At 40.1% G+C, this 18,783-nt stretch overlaps 1 protein-coding gene across 19 annotated transcripts in view; it reads left to right on the top strand.

Moving 5' to 3' along the window:
- The first annotated feature begins 450 nt into the window (after positions 1-450).
- HUWE1 (HECT, UBA and WWE domain containing E3 ubiquitin protein ligase 1) overlaps positions 451-18,783 on the top strand; it is a 170,206-nt gene continuing 151,873 nt past the window's right edge. For 6 of the 19 annotated variants that reach the window (XM_058291917.2, XM_058291916.2, XM_058291915.2 and 3 more), the window contains exons 1-2: positions 451-690; positions 6,846-6,979. The gene's annotated coding sequence lies outside the window, so the exon portion shown is untranslated. Of the gene's footprint in view, positions 691-807; positions 1,118-3,193; positions 3,850-6,845; positions 6,980-18,783 lie in introns of those variants that run through there. The other 13 variants (XM_058291912.2, XM_058291903.2, XM_058291898.2 and 10 more) reach the window with 12 other exon arrangements.

The following is an 18,783-nucleotide window of genomic DNA, read 5'->3' as shown; positions in this document are numbered from 1 at the left end:
CCCTCTCCTCTCACCCTATAATCTCATTCTGCATTCCAGATGAAGCAAGGTTAGGGGTAACTTCTACCAAATCCTTTTTATTCCTAAGTATTTATAGATGTATATACAATATGTGGATTGATAGTTGGTTACTCCCTGCTAATCGCACTGCCACCCCAAATAATACCAAAGATTAAAAGAAAAAGAATGTTTACTGAGGGCTTACCATGTGACTAAAGTATTTTATAGTTTGTCCCTGTGAGCTCACTGTGGTCGAAGCCCCCATAGTCTTTAGCCCTCCACACCATGTCCTCACTTGTCCTCTAGGCCCCCACCATCCAATCTCCAAAACACAGCTGGAGAGATCACTAATTTTTAAACGTAAATCAAACCAAATCAAATCAAATCACGTCACCCTACAACGGCTTCCATCGTGCTGGAATAAAAATCCAACTCCTCGCGACCCAATCTGTGGTTGGGGTTGCTGGCTTCGGCGCTGTCCGCTGTAAGGAACCTGACTTCTCTGCGGCGGGCGCCCTCTCTCAGGAGGGCGAGAGGCGGAGCCTCTAGAATGGGAGGTGGAGCCTTAGCTTCAGTGAGCCGAGAGCCGGAGGCGGAGGTTTTCGACCGAGAGGGAGAGGCGAGCTGAGCTGGAGCAGGGCCACCGACCAGGCACGCTCCTGCGGACTCCGCGGAGCCATTACCGCCGAGGTGAGCGTCCACTCTTGGACGGTAGGGCGGGCTCTGCTCGCGTGGCCGTACTCGGCTCCCCACGGGTCGGGGTTCTCACGGGACCCTTAGCAGAGGCGGCGGCCTTGGAGAGACTCAGGGAGAGGCAGGTTAAGGGGCCGGGCAGCCTGCCTCAACCCTCCCTCAATCCCGCCTCCTCCTCCTTTCCCCCTCCCTCTTCCCCTTCCTCCTCCCCCCTCCCCTCTCCTCCCCTACCCCCTCCTTCCCTCTACTCCCCTACCCCCTCCTCCCCCCTCCTTCCCCCCTCCTTCCCCCCTCTCCTCCCCTCCCCTCTCCTCCCCTCACCCCCCCTTTCCCCCTCTCTCCCCCAGTCCTGGGCCGGCGTCGATGGAGAGCTACCCGCTTCTGCGGGGGCAACCGGGCTAGCGGCCGACAGCGGGGATGCGAGGTATGGGCATTAGCTGTGGCCAAGTGGCTCTAGAGAAGGAGTAAAGGCCGGGCCTTCGGTGTTTCTCTTCGCGGGTTCAAGGAAGGCAGCCTGGGAGGGGAGGAGAGGAGAGGGGAGGGGAGTGGAAAGGAGGGGAGGGGAGTGGAAAGGAGGGGAGGGGAGGAGAGGGGAGGGGAGGCGAGGCGAGGCAGTCTTCGCGGGTAACTACTAGGCGTTGTATATTTATGTTTCGGTATCTAAATGGTACTATGCAGACATACATTCATTTTGGCTAATAGCTTTTAAAAACTTAATATGTCTTGTAGATTTTCTATATCAGGAAATCTAATTTTACCTTAGTTTTTAAACAGATGCATTGTGTGATTACTATAATTTAACCATTTCCCGATTGATGAACATTACCTTGTTTCCCTTTTTTCTTGGGGAGAGAGGTATTACAAGCAATGCTAAAGAATGGGTTTTTATACTTATATGTTTTATGCACACATATGAGTAGTCCTGTAGAGAAATTCTTAGAAGATCAATTGCTGGGTCAAAGTGTACATGCGTTTTGAATTTTGATGTATTTGTCCAAATTGCCTTCCCAGAAGGCTCTAGTAATTTAACAGCCCCCAGCATTTTGTGGAGTGCTCATTTCTCCACAACTGTGCCAATACGAAATATTATCAATCTTTGTAAATTCTACCAATTTAAAGAGCAAACAATGGTATGTCATTGTTTTCATTCGCACTTCCCTGGATAGTAGTGAAATTGAACATATTTTTATTTGTCCGGTTACAAAAATAAATAGGCAAATATCAAGTCTCTCTATAAGCAATAATCATTTCGTAAAATTAATACTTTAAAAACTTCCCATTCTCAATAGCAAGAAAAATAAATATACCTCGAAGTAAGCTACAAAACTTTACTGAGAAATATAGTAAAAAACCTTTTTCATAAATGGAAAAGGATACCATGCTTCAGGAAAGAAGGCTCAATTTTGTATTGCTTTCCATTTTTCCTGTGTTAATTTATTCAGTTGATGTAATTTCAATAAATATACCAAGTTTTGGGAACTTAATATGATTCTAAAGTTCATCCGGAAAAAAAAAAAATGACTAAGAATACGGAAAAAATATTTTGAAAGATAAGTAAAGATGGAGGTATTTGTACTACTATTAAAATGTGCTCTAAAGGAACAATATTTAAATTAGAATGGACAGTACAGTGCACTAGAATAGAAAAGCCCACAAATCAAACCAGATTGGTTCCCAAGATTTATTGGAGAAACATTGTTGGCTAGACGTGGAAAAACTGCCATGTTAAATAAAAGCTTCAAGCACTCACCCCCCACCCCCCCCCCCGTCACCCCCGGAAGCTTGAATTTTTCTTTGAAGGCAGACTCTTTTGTTTGGAGAAAACCACTTTATTGGATCTTTTGATTGTGATAAGGTAAAGCTTTGGGAGTTAAAACGGTGGCGTTGGAGTTAGAATTAACACTATGAGCCTTTAGTTACAGTACGATGGATTCAGGTTAACCTGCACTGCGGCGAGAGGAGTCTGGATATTATCGGTCTTTAAAAATTTTTTTTTTTTTACCCATCTAATGGAAGAAATATTGTGTCATTGTTTTCATTTCCATTTGCGTGCTTATTGTGAGATTGAACATCTTTTATGTGTTAGTTCAGAGTAAGTGATTCCTGGAGGCAGGTAACAATGGATGACCCAATATTCCCTTTCCAGAATGGAGTTTGGCTAATTATTACAGCCCTGCCCAGAAGCGTGAGAATAAACAGGTTGACTTTTAAAAATTTTCTCTAGCAGTAAGCTCTAGACACCTACATCGGGGGCGGAGGCAGTTTTCAGGACATGGCCGAGATTTGGCGCTGAGCTGTGTCATCGCGATGTTTGGCAACCAGCTCCGCAGTGGGTTGGAAACCTCGTGGTAGACGAGATCCCTGCAGGACGGGAGGTTCCTCCCTTCCCCCGAAAAACTCCCAGTCATTTTCGTGAAACACCGCCTGCCCTTTTTAGGAGCGTGCACTAGGTCTCGCGAGATCTCTTATCTTTAAAGGCGAGGCGCGGGCGGTATCCTGCGGTGAATTCAAAGGTCTCGCAGAGGCTAAAACATAATATCGCGATAGTTCTCGCGAGGCTTGCGGGTGCCGGCGGCGGCCGTTTAGCCCCGCCCCTCCGTGCGGTTGTGCGTCATTTGCTTTTCGCTTTGCGTAGGGTGAGAGCGGAGTGGTAAGTACTTCGGCTGTAGTGGGAGGAGGGGTTTGGGAAGGGCTGGGCTCCGGCTTTTCGCGTCCGGTAGGGGGTTCTCGCGGGATTGCGCGGAGGCGGCGACGGTTCTGTCTTGGACGGCAGCAGCCGCGGAGGCGGTAACGTCTCTGGCTCGTGCTGTTCTTAGCCGGTGAGTTCTCGCGGGAGCGGTGTTACGTCCTCGTGGGATCTGTTGGTTGTTGGCTGTGGCGAAGGTAGCTCGGGAGTGGGGGGAGGTGCAGTGACAAGGGTCGGTTCTTCTGCTAAGATGGCGGCAGAGGCTCATGTCTGTCCGGCCAGAATCCGGGGTTGAGGTGTTGCCTATCCGCGTTTGTGACGCCTTTGGAGTACCCGACGTTAAGGAGGTGACGATTGTCAAGGCGCCGGTAAACAGGACCTGAGGCGAAGATCGCCCAGTTACTAGTCGGTTGAGGCGACACCATTTCTCCAACGTTAGCCGCATGTGGACCGGTCTTTTTGCTCCTCTGGTCAGTTAATGTTTCCGTGCTCGCCGCAGTGGGCGCGGGGTGAGAAGGGTGGGGTGAAAGTGAGGGAGTCTGGAGTTCGTCAGGGAGTAAAGTTAAGGGTTAGGTTGGGCGGTAGGGGAGGGGAGACCAACGACGACTGGTACCCTCTTCCCTCTGCTTTTTTGCAGCCCGCTTCGGTTCTCTGCCCCAGTAGTGGCCCAGAAAAATCCCCCAGTTTTTCTTTAGTTGAGATAGGTTTTAGTCCTCCAACTCTCATGGTCTCAGAACTAAGGTTTAGGGTCAAGTTCTGATGTAGTCCTTCTCTTTTTCCCCCTAATTCAATCGCCCCGCCGAATTTTTCTTATCCACGTGGATAGTTGAGGCTCGTGCTTAGGAGGCCAGAGCTTTTCCGTGTCACCTCCTCGTCAACCCTTCTAAGGTATAAGGTAGTCTGAACCCCCTAGCCCATCTTGTCCCCCTTTTCCATTGGTCCCCTTGGCGCACGCGTTGAGTAGGATCTACCCCTTTTACTGTATTTACTCCATCTTTATGGATAAGGCCATAGTAGCCTTCCATTTCCTCAGGTCGTCATGGTTATATGACCCTGATGGGGGGCAAGGACAGTGATTTCTCCAACTCTGTATGCCAGTAGGAACGCCTTTAGGTGGAACAATGAATGCGTCGGTATTTGGAAGAGCAGTTTTCAGTTTTCGCGGCTTCTTTCGTTCGCAGCAATTAGCTGCTCCTTCCTCATAGCCTCTCCCCGCGAACAAAAAGCAAAACGGGCACGGAGGATAATCCTCCAGTAGACACATTTTCTTTCCCTCGCCATCCCGTCCCCGTCCCCTCATCACTGCCGTGCAATTCCGGAAATTGCCGCTTTTCCCTGCCTTGCTCTGAGTTTCTGCAGCCTCTTGGTCCTTTGCCTCTATCTATGCTGCAAACCACCTTTTTACATGCTTCTTACTTCTTAATCCTTCTATTCCCCCTCCCCCCACCCCTGTGCTTTTTTCCCTCATGAACTGAATCCCCTAGAGAGAAGATAATTTCTGTCAGATATCACGTACCTTTTCCCCCTCTATGTACTAGGAAATAGCACTGATAAATTAGCCTCTGCCCCGAAAACATTGCCCTGTTCTATCTTCTCTTCGACCATTCCACCATTACCTGATCACTCCCATTGATAACTAATTCCCTGTGGTTTGTTTCCTTTAGATTAAATGTTAAAACATTTAACCCCAGTGCTGCATAAATTTTGGAGGCACCAACATTCCCTAGTCCTGTGAGGCAGCCTGGTATGGTGGAATGATTGTGTGCTTTGGATTCATATCAAGTTTTTTTTGACCTTGTGGCAAATTACTTTTTAGACTCTCAATTTCATCTGTATAGTGGGCATAGTAGTATCTATATTAAAAGGTTGTTTTTAGAATTAGAAAATTGGTAAAGTGCCTGGTAGGTAAGCTATAATTTGTAGTTATTTTTTCTTGGTGTAAGAATATGCTGGTAGGAGGCACCTCTGTTTTATGACCTGGAAAAGAACAAGTGATTTTTGTTCTTTCAACTGTGTAATTTTAGTATATTCTAGCCAGTCCTTTCATTTTTGTATTTTTGTTCTTGCCCCATAGGCCAAACTCACCAGTATTTAATGAAATTTGGGTATCCCATCTGTGCTACCTTCTCCTGTTCTAGTATTTTAAGTGCAAAATCATTATGCTGGATTAATCAACAGCCATAATGTTCTGTCAGGAACCACACCCAGATGTTCTCCCTTTTCAAAGGCATACCTCCTTATCCCTTGTCTACTCCCTACTCTTTCAGAGGCATCCTGCCCTGTCATTCACCCTATAAAGTAATGAAATTTCATAGTAGTAAAGGATACTTCTTTAACTAGTTTCCAAGTATTCATATTGCTTTCTCCTCCACCTCCCTTCCTTGTCCTTCAGATTATTGTGGGGTTTTGCTATTTGGCATCTTCTTACTTGAACCAGTAATTCCTATCAGAGTTTGGAAAGCCAAGCTTCTTTTCCAAAATGAATTATTGCCAGTTCTTTAATACAGTACTTCCTGTCATGGTTTTACTATTTTATATTTTCTAACATGCTTATTAAATAGAAGTGACTGCACTCAATTTAGAGATTGTTTTCCTTATTAATGTTTTGGTTAAACCAGTGTTAAAACGAGTGCTTTCTCCTAATTGCCTGGACGATGGGATATGAAGTAGGTGGAGCAGTTTATCTAGGATTAAAAATTTACCATAGGTGACCATTGAAAATTATATGTGGACTCTAGTTTTGAGCTCTGGGATTTGCTTTATTTAGGTTGAAGTTCTTTGGAGTAATAGAATTACCCCATTTTCATTGGAGGACAGGAGATGACTGATTTCTCTGTTTGAGATTTTGCCTTGTTCCTTTTACAGTGGTTTAAGCGGTGATCAGAGGTTAACCAAACCTCATTTTGACTCTTGTCATTCCAAATAGACTAAATCTGGGAATGAGAAATAATTTCGGTGTGACCTAAAGGATTTAATCTATTCTAGATAGGTCTAAGAAGGGAGGAAGGAGTGACAGTATCAGTTAAACACTTTGTCTAAGGTTCAGTGGCATAGTTACAGGTTGTTTATCTTTTGTCTCCCAGTATAACCAAAAAACTTTTATGAATGAGAACTGTTTTTATATGTGCAACCTCTTCACAAAAATAACGAACATTTAAAATTTTTCTTCAGTTTATAGAGATGATATAAAATCATAAAAAAATAAACACTATCCTCTGTAATATTATTTGGGTTGAGAACTGAACTTCTAGGGGTGTTTATCAGACTAGAAGTATTGTTATAGATGGTTTGGAATTCACTTACTACTTGTAGAAAATTAGCAGGCCCTAAAAAATATGAATTAATATGTGATGGCTATTGCTTTAGAAATAACTGTGATTGTTTAAACATTGATATCATGGTTAATTGCCCCACAACCTAATAACCGTGTGTATCTCTCCCCCACTTTTTTTTTTTTTTTTGGTAGGTACTCCACTAGTCTGAGTGGGTTAGTGCTCCAGAGAAACCAGCAGACCAACTTGGTCAGGAAGGTTCGGGAAGCTGTTGGAGCAGTGATTTGGCATTTCCCACCAGGATGAGTATGATTGGTTGTGATTCTAGGTTAGTTTTGTACATCTTTGTGTGTAGTGTAGTATTTATATTTTACTTCCTGCAAAGGAAATGATAGGGCTATATGTTTCCATTCCATGATTGAGCTACTTTGGTTTATTCCGTTGTTTGGATTTGGTGTAGCACTGGCTGCTTCTTGCTTTTAAGTGGAACTCATTACTGAATTAAAAGGAACCATTTAATTGTTTTCTATCTTTAAATGATTTTTAAAAAATCACTTTAAGCAACATTGAAAAAATAAAATTACAAGATATTTATGTTTAACCAATTCTTTTTTAGGCTTATGAAAATTTTCAAGCACACTGAAATGGAATAGTATAATGAAACCACATGTACCCATCATTCACCCTTAACAGCTGTCAACTCATGACCATTTTATGACCATTTTATTTAATCTACCCTCCCCCCCTCAATTATTTTGAACTAAATCCCTGAGGTCATATTACTTTTATTTGTATAATATGTATTTGTATCGTAACAAAATAAGGACTGTAAATGTACCCTCAGTAGTAGTATCACAACAATGATTCTTTAATATCAAGTATGCATTTGGTGTGCAAATCTGATTTTCTCAATTTTTTTAGTTTGAATAAGGATTCAAAGTCCAATTATCAAAAATGGTCAGTATATCTCTTAAGTCTATTTTAGTCTATAGGTTCCCTCTCTTTTATTCTGATTTATATGTCAAAGAAACTGTCCTACAGCGTTTTCTTCCACGATTGGAGATTACATCCCAGTAGCTGTGTCTAACCTATTCTTGCTAATAAGTTAAAGACTCAGGAGGACTCCATTATAATGGAACAATAGTAGTAATCTCCTCTATCCCAGTTGCTAGCCTAGGCACTATCCCAAAATAACTTGTCATGCATTCCTTTTTCTGTGGTAGAACCTGATTTAATTGATATCTGGCTTGAGTGCGATGTCTTGGCCTAGCTTACTGTTCCACATGAATAGTAGTCCACTTGGTAAAAGAAGCTGTTTCCTAGATAATGACCTGATGGTGCTTTTATTTTTTTTCCGTACATATTTTCAATTGCCTTTGATGGTTTAGTTATTTTTATACTATCTTATAGCTATTTTTTTATTCTTTTGATATGGGTGTCTTCAACTGCTCAGACACATTAAGTTCAAAGCCATTAGAACTTATTGATGAGTTACTTTGGCTGTAATAGTTCTTTAAATTGCAATACTGAAACAGTTTTTGAATGTTTCCACTTATCCTGATTTTCAACTATTATACGCAACCATAGTTTTCTTATTTTTTATTTTTTCTGGAAATGATGTTCCCCAACATAAAGCCCTTGAAACTGCTCATTTCTTTACTTTTGCAGTGTTGGCCATTCTGGGGTCTACTGTATGTCCTTCTATTTGCAAAACCTGAAGATGAAAATGGGACAAGATAGGCTCCAGCCATTCTTTTACTTAGGTGCAAATGGGGACAGAGCAAGGCCACTTTTGCCTACCCTTAAGATAAGAATAATCCCAAGTTAAAAAGGCAGAAAGGTCACTAATGAAGGGTTTTGAGGTATTTGGATATGATAATCACCAATCTGTATATCATGAGTTCAGGCGTTTTGATTCATTGTTCATTAATGGAGAAATCAAATTGCTAGTTGAAAATTCACTAAGTATTAAAGTTATTTGGGGAGGGGGAATTGCAGTGAAGTCCATTAATTTCATTTAACAAAAAATGTTTGAGCACATTTTATGTGTTTAACACTGAAGATATAGCAATTAGGCGTTTACCTCTAATCCTGAGGTGGTTTTTTTTTGTAGTTAGGTAGGTTAAATTAGGTCACTTAAACTTTCTAATCCTGAGTTTAAGTAGGATAACTGTAGATAATTGGTAAAGAGCTTTGTACATAGTAGGTGTTCCAGTATTTGAATTTTTCCACAGTTCTTTAGACCTGCAACTTGACAGTGGAAATGCTGTACTTTTTTTTTTTTTCATTTCTGTTTTCAAGCTTGGGTTCCAAGTATTGAAATGCCAAGCTCTGTTGCTTTGAAAATACTTGCCCTTTGCTTTCCATGTTACTTCTCCTTCAAATAAAGTTGTTGAAATCTGGTGTGTGGCTGTAATCATATCAGGCTACTTTATAATGATCTCATCATTGTAAGGTTGATAGTCATAAGCTCTTGGGTTCTTCATGTTTTGCTGTATTGTTCTCTGACTTGTTTCCTCAATGACTTGTTACCAGATGTTTATGTATTAATGTCATGGATAATTCAGCTCAGAGGATTCTTTGGAAGCCCTCTCATTTGATGTGTCATAGGGGTTGAGTTGCTAAAACTTGATGTACTTGTTGACCAGCTTGGTCTGGGTTATAGAAATGCTTTCAGATAGTGAAGGAGTGGCTCTCTAGACTATGGTTTGGGCTGTTAAAACTTGAGCATTTTCAACTTCTAGTTGCCTTAAACATTTTCGTTAATCATTTGGCTTTAAAATTTACAATGGTGATGTAGTTTGATCCTCAGAATGATTTTGCAGGAAATTGGAATTTGCTTTAGCTCCTTAAAGTATCATTAAATGGAAATCGTTAATGTGAATTGGGATTCTGTCTGGATTGCTGATAGGATTAATGAATGTTCATCCAATGTTGTTAAATCTTTAACCCCAAGATTCTGATAGTCCACTCTTACGTGTTGAAAGAAAGCAGTTTTTCCTTTTCAGTAATCTTTAAATGGTGACTAAAAGGAAGTAGAAGTAGGGAGAAGCAAATTATTCTGGAATTATCTTTTATTATAATTACTTAGATTTAAAAGAGTGGTAAGTTTGAACATAATGCCATGAATTTATGTACCACCTTTAGCACAACCTAGGTTTTTTTGTCTTTAATATATACATTTTTATTTTTTAAAAGATGCTTAGATGTTACACAAAAAATATAGAGATTCGCATATGCCCCTCTCCCCACACCTCTCACATCCTCCCACATAAACAACATCCTTCATTAGTGTGGGGTGCATATTCATTACAATTGATAAATACATCCTGGGGCATTGCCACTGAGCATGGACCATAGGTCACATTGTAGTTTATACTCTCTCCCACACAATTCTGCATGTTATGGGAAGATATAAAATGACCTATATCTGTTACTGCAGTGTCATTCAGGGCGATTCCCAAGTCTTGAAAGAGCCCCCGTATTACACCTCTTTTTCTCTCTCCCTGCCTCCAGAACCTCTAGTGGCCACTGCCTCCATATCAATGTTGTAATTTCTTCCACTGCTAGAATCACAGTAAGTCCATAGAAGAATACCATTAAGTCTACATTAATCCATAGTTTGTTCCCCCAATCCTGAATATTCTGGCATGGTGATGTCCACTCCAGCTCTAATTGAGAGGGGGCTCTGATCCCATGCAGCCAGTGGATGGGATTCTCTTGCTTGCAGTTGTAGGCTTTCTCATTTCCTTGGTATGGTGGTTGTCAATCTTTACCTCCTTGTTAGTTGTCCTGGGTGAGTCCAATGAACAGGAGAATAGGTGTCCCAACTCCACTGAGACTCAGGGCCCAGCTGGCACATGGACAGCTCAAAGATTCCAGTATCTTGGAATCTGGACCTATAAAGTCCAGCACCAAGTATAGGTTTGAATAGAAGGGACAGATGAGCCATGTGTAGAGAAGCCAGAATTGAGTTCCAATTCCGTCATTCTCAGGACAAACTCCAAAGTAGGGCCCACTGACAAGGCACCAAACTCCAGAGTTATCCGCCCTGACCATAGGACCTGGGTGTCTCCAGAGCCCTCAGGAGCCCCACCACTTGGGGTAGTATCCACTTTGGCAGTCTAGTCTATGAGATCCCACTGAGATGTGCACAAGCATCACCCTTAGGATGACTTCCCAACTTACCCTGAAATCTCCCAGCCATACAAACTCATTTGTCTTTACCTTTCCCCTCCCTTTTTTTGCGGTCTTCTTCCAGTTGCATTGTCCATTGGTGCCAGGGAGGCTTATCCCTGGGAGTCATGTCCCATGCCGGGACTGGGGTTGGGGGGAGGTGAGGTGAGGCAATGCATTCATATGCTGAGTTCAGCCTAGAGAGAGTCCACACCTGAGCAACAAGGAGGCTCCCAGGCACCCTACAACACTAGGCTGAGATTCAGCTTCAAGAGCAAAGACTTGCAAGCATAGTCATCAATATCAAGGGTCCATCAGTGGACCATCCTCCCCCACCAGCACCACCCTTGCACTTGGGGGACTGCCCCTCCTCCACTAGAGAGTGTGGCAGAGCTCTCCAAGGTGGGAATTCAGTATTCTCTCAGTTATTGTGTGTGTCTTCGCCTACAGTGACAATGCCCTGTGAACACCTGAACGCATAGATATACCCTATATGTATGCCCAGGTGAACTTTCTCCCATGATTCCCCATCACTGACACCACACCAGTGATCCTCTCCTGTCCCAGTTGTAACCTTTCTGTGATCCAGAGCTTCAAAAATGAAGCCAATAAGATAGCCAAATAACATTATTAGGAAAATGAAAAAATAGTGATAGGTTTAAATATAAGAAATAAAATACATAAAAATTAAAAAAAACTAAAAATAAAGTTAAACGATTAGGATATTAAAAAATAATAAGATTAAAAATTTTTTTGACATTTTTGCTTTTTATCACTGTAATATTTGTTGTCCTGTATGGAGAGTGACATTTTCTTCCATTTATTCCCCAGTGTCTTACATTGATTTTGTTTTCAAAGAAGTTTTTTATTTTTAAAGCTTTATTTTTATTTTATTTATTTCTCTCCCCTTCCCCCTTCCCACCCCAGTTATCTGTTCTCTCTGTCTTTTTGCTTGTGTGTTATTCTTTGTCTGCTTCTGTTTTTGTCAGCAGCACGGGAATCTGTGTTTCTTTCTGTTGCGTCATCTTGTTGTGTCAGCACTGTGTGTGGCGCCATTCCTGCACAGGCTGAACTTTCTTTTGCGCTAGTCAGCTCTCCTTATGGGAAACACTCCTTGCACGTGGGGCTCCCCTACACGGGGGACACCACTACGTGGCGCGGCACTCCTTGTGTGCATCAGCACTGTGCATGGGCCAGCTCCACACAGTCCAGGAGGCCCGGGGTTTGAACCGCGGACCTCTCATGTGGTAGATGGTCGCCCTAACTACTGGGCCAAGTCCGCTTCCCTTCAAAGAAGTTTTTAACAACCCAGATTTTAAGTCCTTTTATATTAGAGAGCAGAGATAATGCTTGAGTATATTGAATTTTGTGGCTGCTTAATTTTTGGAAAGATTTTGGAAGATTGCTCTGATGGTTACATTATTTGCTACAGTTTTCTTACTTGTCTATAGTGAGGCATATTTCTCTTGATTTTTGCTGAATTAATGCATGTAAAGTACCTAGAACAGTGGTTCTGAAACTTTAGCAAACATCAGAATCTGGATTGCTGGGTCCCACCCCTAAAGTTTCTGATTCTATAGGTGGGGGTGGGGGTGGGGGAAAACTGATAATTTGTATGTCCATTTCCAACAAATTTCTAGGTGACGCTGATGTTGGTGGTCAGTGAGGTTTGAGACCCACTGCTCTTAGAAGAGTGCCTAGCAAAGAGTATTCATTAGCATTTTGTTTTGTTTTGTTTTGTTTTGTTTCTGAACTCTACCAGACCCTGATAAAAATACTTCATTCTCTGGTGCTGCTATTCAGCACTGCCTTTAGCAAGAAGCAATTTTGAAATATCCTCTATTGCAGTGTCTCTCAAATTGTAGTCTCCAGATCAGCAGTATCAGCATCACCTGGGAACTTCTCAGAAATGCAAATTCTTGGGACCCCAGTCTTTGCTTTATTTTAAAGTGTGTCTTGGCTTAAATGGGGTGTCTTTCAAACGGCTTTATTGAGATAATCATATCCCATATAATTTTACCTGTTTTAAAGCGTAAAGTTCAATGGTTTTTAGTATGCTCTCAGAGTTGTACAACCATTACCACAACACTTTTAGAATACCCTTCCTTGCCACTGGCCCCCTTTCCCCCCAGCCAACCACCTATCTACTTTCTGCCTTTATAGATTTGCCTGTTGTGGGCATTTCATATAAATGGACTTGTACGATATGTGGTCTTTTGTGACCTTCTTTCACTTAGATCTAATGTTTTCAAGGTTCATCCATGTTGCAGTATTTATCAACACTTCTTACTGTGGCTGAAAAAGAGTCCATTCTGTGAATATATACCACATTTATCCATTCATCAGTTGATGGACATTTGGATTGTTTCCACTTTCTGGCTTTTATGAGTGCTGCTGCAAACATTCATGTCCAACTTTTTGTGTGGAGATTTATTTTCATTTCTCTTGGATATATGTATCTATGGACTGGGAATTACAAGGTTATGGTAACTCTTATGTTTAACATTTTGAGGAACTGTCAGATTTCTAAGTGGCTGCACCATTTTACAGTTCCACTGGCAAGTTTTGAGAGTGTCTTAGACATTTTTGTTTAAATTAATTTAGGGAGAATTTGGGTTCTACCGGTACATAAGACACTTTGCTGGTATTAGAAGGGTGGAGATACAAAATTGAACAAGACCATAGAACCTATTTTTAAGAAGCCCTTGGTCACTGGTAACATGGCTTTGGGGTAGAGATGGGGGGAGCAGGTTTTTTACTCATATCTTTTCATAACTTAGATTTTGAATCATGTTATCTTTTCACTTAAGTCAAAAAGCAAAAAAAAAAGGAAGCTTCTAATTGCTAATTCAGGAGATTAGATGAGCATACAAATAACTTTTGTTGTTTTTTAATTATCTTAGTTGTCTTTTTTAAAAGATATATAGATCACAAAAAAATGTTACATTAAAAAATAAAAGAGGTTCCCATATACCCCACCCCCTACCCCCCACGCCTCCCACATCCATAAACTCTTTCATCATTGTGGCACATTCATTGCATTTGGTGAATACATTTTGGAGCACTGCTGCACCGCATGGATTATAGTTTACATTGCAGTTTACACTCTCTCCTAGTCCATTCAGTGGATTATGACAGGATATGTAACTTTAATACAAGGTAAACAGGATAAACACCACGAAAGAGCTAAAAATTGCTGGGAATGCCCTGAGGAAAGAGAGTTCATTCAAATGGAGGAATCTGGGAAAGTTTTATGGGAGATGGTGGTGTTTGAGATGGCTCTTGAAGGCTGGGTTGAATCCTGTTCAAAGCCTGGTTGGAACAGTAATGGTATGAAAAATTGTAGAATACAAAGCTGGAAAGATGGAAAAATAGAGGATGATCATATTATATTATAGATTAAATGGGATTATGTTGTGGAAGTAGGAGGAAAGGAGCAATTTTAGATAAAGTTGGCTTAAAGTGTGATTTGAAAAGCTTGGACTTTGGGTATCTCTCGTTTTAAACTGATCTTGTTCCTTGTTTCTCCCACAATCCTTTCCCGATAATAGCAAGGACTGGCAAAGGTTTGCAAGAAGCCAAAGGAGGATGGATGCAATAAAATCACTGGTTGCTTTTAGTGTAACATTGTGCACCTGAAATGGGTGGTGGACAGAGGTAGTGTCAGTATCTGTAGACCCTGACAGTGTGTGGTTGCGTGCTGCTTTGCTCAAAGCCACAGGGATTACACTAGGCCTGTCTTCCTTGAAATGTCAATTTTGCTCAATAATTTTGGTGGCAAAAATTTTATTAAAAAGTCATTTTAAACATTTCCAAATTAAAAATGATGAACTAGAATGCCATTTTAATGTGATTAGATTTTTTCTTTTATTATATATAAAATGGAAATACAGATAAGGAAAACCACCCAAAAACAAATTTATAGTTTTAATGAACTATTTTAAGGCAAACACTTTTGTAACCACCACTGGAGTCAAGAAATAGAACTTTACTTGTCACTCTAGAGGCCCATACATGGGCCCCGTCCCAATCACAGCACCTTCCTTGGCTCTGGAAAGTATTTCCTATTCTGACTTTAAAGTAATCACTTCATATTCTTTATGGCTTTAACACTCACCTGTGCATCTGTAGACATTACCATTTACTTTGTCTTTTGAAACTTAAATCTCTATAGCTTCCCTCCCCTCCTTTTCTTAGTACTTTATCTATTGAATTGGCTGTTTGACCTTTTAGAGTTTCCCACACTTTTCTAATTGCATACTCAAGAGAGTGCAACATGTTCCCCTCTTTCCTGTAAATAAGCAGCTTCATCCAGGAGCTTGATAAAATTCAGGTTCATTTTCTTTGACAAGAATATTTGTGGTGGTATGTTCATTTACAAGATTCATTATGTTGTGATGGTGTCTTGGATTTTTAAAAATGTTCATAGCCATTGCTGCTCAGCACTTAGATCCCTTTATTCAATGTGTTGTGGAATGGTGATGTTCTAATTCTACTATTTTGTTTTTATATATTAGCTGGAATAATTTTTTTATAGAGTTGTTTCCCTTTATCTTTTACTTGGCAACTCAGTGACAGTTTAAATGTTTGTTTTTTTGGCCTTGTTTTTAGTATTTACTTAGGATAAATGTTTGTTTTTTTGGCCTTTTTAAAGTATTCAAGGTAATGCCTTAGTCCCCTGTCATCCTAAAAGGGTTACCTTTTTTATACATCTGTTATAATGAACTCATGCCTTTAAATTTTGATGGGTTTTAATCCATTGCACTTCTGACTCTTGGGAATGTTGGCTCCTGATTCTTCCTGCTGTGACCTTAGTAGTCTTTGATAGCCTCCTTGCTTTCTGAAATGTCAAGATGTTCTAGCTCATTCTTGTACATTTCTGTCCCAGTCCAGGGATCAACTAATGAGATTAAGAAAAAGGTGAGGTCAAAAGAAATTTCCTCCTTGTTACAGGCAACTTTAAGGTTTGTACCTTAATCCCCCTTCTCTCTTTTTACTCAAACTCCACCAGGCTGCCTCTTCATTCTTTCCTGGATTTAAGTGGAAAGCTTTGAGAATTTTTGACGTGGTAGAGCAAGCATGGCCTTCAGAGCCAGGCAGTTCTGGGTTTGGGATCTGGCTTTGGGAAAGTTTCCCTAACCTGTCAGTTGCCTCATCTGGAGAAAATCATCTTATTCAAAAATCCTTATTCATGGAGTTATTGGAATTATTAGTACACTGTAAGTACTCGATAATTTTACTTTACCCTTCTAACAGCACAGATGTGGCTAGTCAGGTTGGTGAAGTGGTGGCCAGTTAACAAAGGTCTTTAGGGTGGTGTGGAGTCATTAGTGGTGGGTGGGGAGGAGTGGAGTTCATTTTTTGGTCACCTTGGGGCTAAGACTCTGGCTAGTGATAACTGAATGTTCCCCGAGAATGGTTGTCATTTTGCCAAGCCTTAATAATCACATTCATGCCTTTTGAAGGTTCTTACACAGTTCTAAGGTGATATGTATTGCATTGGTTGGCTTGATGTCTCTTCAGCTATTGACACAGCCCTCTACTGTTCAAGGTTCTCCTGTAACCATAGTAACCCGGAGTCTTTCTAATAGTTATCAGTATCACCATCATTAACATACTTGTAGTACCATATGTAATGAATTAGAAAAGAGGTAAATATCCCTTTTATAATTTTATATATTACCTAAGGTACTTAGGTTAATACAGTACCTGACACATAGTAAGTGATCAGTCCATTGGAACCATTGTTTATTTTTGTTAATATTATGATATCTTCCTTTTCCCTCATCTTACCTCTCTTCATTTAGTTCAACAAGCATTTACTGAGTATTTCTAAGTATAAGGAACTGGGGACATAAAATGAGTGAGACCTGGTCTTGGCTCTTGAGAAACCCCCAGTCTCCAGTTAAGGAAGGAGCAATTCTTTAAGTGACATCATGTCCTTAGCCTTTTCCTTTGTGTCATCATTTCTTCCCCTGTTCTGTCCACAAATGATACAGCCTATTGTTTTTCAAAGCCATCCTTAGCTCTATGCCCTTCCCATCCTGTGAGTTGCTGATATGTGAGAAAGCCTACAGTTGTCTTTTATGAACATAAGGTAATATCAAGAAACACCTTTTAGCCAAGGTTGGATTTTAAAGTGGCACATGCAGTTGATACTGTGATACCAGTTTATGGTATTTAGATAGACCTATACCTGGTCTCTAGCCTCTTCTGTCCTGATGCTTTAACAGTCTTCCTCCCTGCCCCCTAAATGTTTAAGGAGTCTCCTATACCCAGTTAGTGATTAATCAAATACATAAAGAGACAGCTGTACTTCAAGGATTTGTATGGCATAGGGTATATCAGTAAATTTCCATTCTTGCATCTATAAAATGGTAATCAAAAAAACCTACGTCATAGATTACTGTGAGCATTAAAGTGAGATGATGTATTTTTAAATGTTTAAATTATAGAGTACCATATAAAGATATGGCCATTATAATTTATGTAAAATAAATACTTAATAGCTATGTTACTTGGGTCAAGGTACTTCATCACTGAGCCAGTTTATTCATTCTTTAAATGGGGGTGATAGCTCATTCATTCAACAAATATTTATTGATGGTATAATCATTACTGCCAGATACTGGAAACCCAAGTATAAACAACTGGAGAATGGAGGACAGCATGTTGTATAGTAGGGAAGTGAGCCTTGTAACTCACATTCAGAGATCACTGTAATAGAGGAATGAACAAGATGTCAGAGAATGTCATTCAGAAATTTGTTGAACAAGATGAAAAGTATATCATGAACTCAAAAGTGCTGTACAAATGAATGTATATCCCAAATGAATCAATAGCCTCAATCATATTTCATTTCCTTACTAGACATTTACTTTAGATGTGTTTCTTTGAACTAGATTTTATGAGCTCTTAAGGTTAATGTAAATCCTCTGTCATAGAGTACCCTGAAAGTAATATTTTTATCTAAAAAGATTTTCTATCACCCATTTTATCTTCATTTTCTAATTTTTCTTACCAAATTAATTCAGGAAAAAACCAAAATGTGTACATATTTTTTGAGGAAAAGATTCATAATCCCATAATATTCATTCATCGTTAACAATTTGGTGTGTTCCCATCTTAATGGTAGTATTTAAAGAATGAGAAAAGGGAGATGGACTTTTTTCCCAGAATAGGAACAATAACGAAAAGATTCCCAAACTAAGAATCAGAAATACAAGTTAAAAATGAGAACTTTTTAAACCATTAGTTTGTCAAAAAATAATTTGATAATATCAAGTCATGGCAAAAGTGTACTGCCCACAACTGGTATAAATTAATACAGCTATTTTGAAGGTAATTTTGACAAGTTGCAAGACAGTACATACATGACACCATTTGTGTTAAAAAAAAAACAAAACAAACTAGAGCAAACGTATTTATTTTGGGGAAAGTGGTAAAGGGGAACTTTACCTTTTTTTGCTTATTTTACATTTCTTCTGTTTGTGAGAAATTTAAAATATACTGAAAATTATGAAGAATAATAGAACAAAACCATTTTCCCTACCCCTTCACCCTTCAATGGGTCATTTTTAACCTTTTTTTTTTTTTTTTGCCTCTAGTCTTTGGGGTGGGGAGTTCCCTTGGGTAAAGGGGAAATACCCAACATTCCCCTCCTTCTGGAATCATTATCCTGAATTGCTCAGATTTTAAATACGATGAGAATGGAATAAATTAGTCATTTAAGTAAAAGTTCAAAACTCATGTGACATCCACACAAAGACTTATTCTTGAGTAACATTAAATTTGTATATATAATTTGTAAATTAATTCAGTGGGGCTTTTATCCAACTTATTTGCTCTTTTTATTGTAACTCTTGTTTAAAAACATTTTCCTAACTATTTTTAAGTAACCTTCACGATTATAGAAGTTTACATGCTTATTGTTGAAATATAAAGCTGGGCACGCAA

Source organism: Dasypus novemcinctus, chromosome X (genome assembly GCF_030445035.2).
Source record: "Dasypus novemcinctus isolate mDasNov1 chromosome X, mDasNov1.1.hap2, whole genome shotgun sequence".
In the NCBI taxonomy this organism is placed as follows: Eukaryota; Metazoa; Chordata; class Mammalia; order Cingulata; family Dasypodidae; genus Dasypus; species Dasypus novemcinctus.
Note: the sequence above shows the minus strand (reverse complement) of the source record. Positions and strands in the feature narration are given on the sequence as shown.